Source organism: Silene latifolia, chromosome 7 (assembly GCF_048544455.1).
Source record: "Silene latifolia isolate original U9 population chromosome 7, ASM4854445v1, whole genome shotgun sequence".
Taxonomy (NCBI): domain Eukaryota; kingdom Viridiplantae; phylum Streptophyta; class Magnoliopsida; order Caryophyllales; family Caryophyllaceae; genus Silene; species Silene latifolia.
In genome coordinates, this window is record NC_133532.1 from 78842723 (window position 1) to 78843826 (window position 1104).

At 46.6% G+C, this 1104-nt stretch overlaps 1 non-coding gene across 1 annotated transcript; it reads left to right on the top strand.

The window, feature by feature from the left end:
• The first annotated feature begins 397 nt into the window (after positions 1–397).
• LOC141593770 (small nucleolar RNA R71) lies at positions 398–504 on the top strand. Its single transcript, XR_012521835.1, has one exon. It is a non-coding gene; the product is annotated as a small nucleolar RNA R71 (small nucleolar RNA).
• The last annotated feature ends 600 nt before the right edge of the window (positions 505–1104 follow it).

A 1104-nucleotide genomic window follows, 5' to 3' on the forward strand; every position in this document is an offset into this window, starting at 1 on the left:
TAAAGCTAAGAAGGCATTTACCTCTTCAATGGGAGCTTGGCAATGAGCGGCATAGTGACCCGCACCTCCGCAACCTTCACACACAACGATTTGGCTCGTTGAAGACATGGCATTGACTTGTTGAATGGAATCTCTAGCATCCCTCTCCGCCAATTGTTGTTGGAGCAAAGCAATTTGAGCTAGCAAAACAGAATTGTTAGAGGATTCTTCTTTACCTTTAGATGGCACAACTCGGGAATTGACATATTGGGCATCATGGACCGCCATAGATTCGATCGTGGCATGAGCAAGGTCGGTGTCAATTTGATCAAACCGCCCATTGTTGGCGGAATCAAGAATCCTTCGGGACTCGGCACAACATCCATTGTAGAATGTTATTGCAAGAAACCAATCATCTAGCCCATGATGTGGGCATTGTCTTTGAAGCTCTTTGTACCTCTCCCAAGCCTCATATAAGCTCTCAAGAGCTTGTTGACGGAATCCGGTGATTTGGCTCCTCAAAGTTTGAGTTTTCTCCGGTGGAAAAAACTTTTGGTAAAAAGCAAGAGCCAATGTCTCCCAATTGGTGATTCCCATGGCGGTGCGGTCAAGGCTATTGATCCAAAGCTTGGCCTTGTCTTTCAAAGAGAAAGGGAAAAGTATTTCCCTTATTTGGGCTTGGGTGACGCCCGTTTGACGGATCATGGAGCAATAGTCGCAAAAGTTTTGCACATGCAAATTGGGATCCTCCAAAGGACTTCCTCCAAATTGCTTTCTCTCCACGAGGCTAATGAAAGCCGGTTTGATCTCGAAGTCCGGCGCGGTGATTTGAGTGGTTGTGATTCCGGCCGGAAGCATGGCCGCGGTGGGCTTTGAATGATCGGAAAGTTTCACCATCTTTTTGGTAGTAGATGGTGATGGTGGTGGAGATGATGAACTTGAAACCTCCTCCTCTTCAAGAATCTCTAGATCGTCTAAGTAAGACTTTCTAGCACTTTCGGCTTGTACGGGAGAAGAGGCTTCTTTCACTTCCTTCCAAAAACGTCGTCTTCTCCTAAAGGTTTTCTCGGGATCGGAATCCGGTGAAAGCAATTCTCCCTTGCGTGAAGACCTGGGCATAAGACA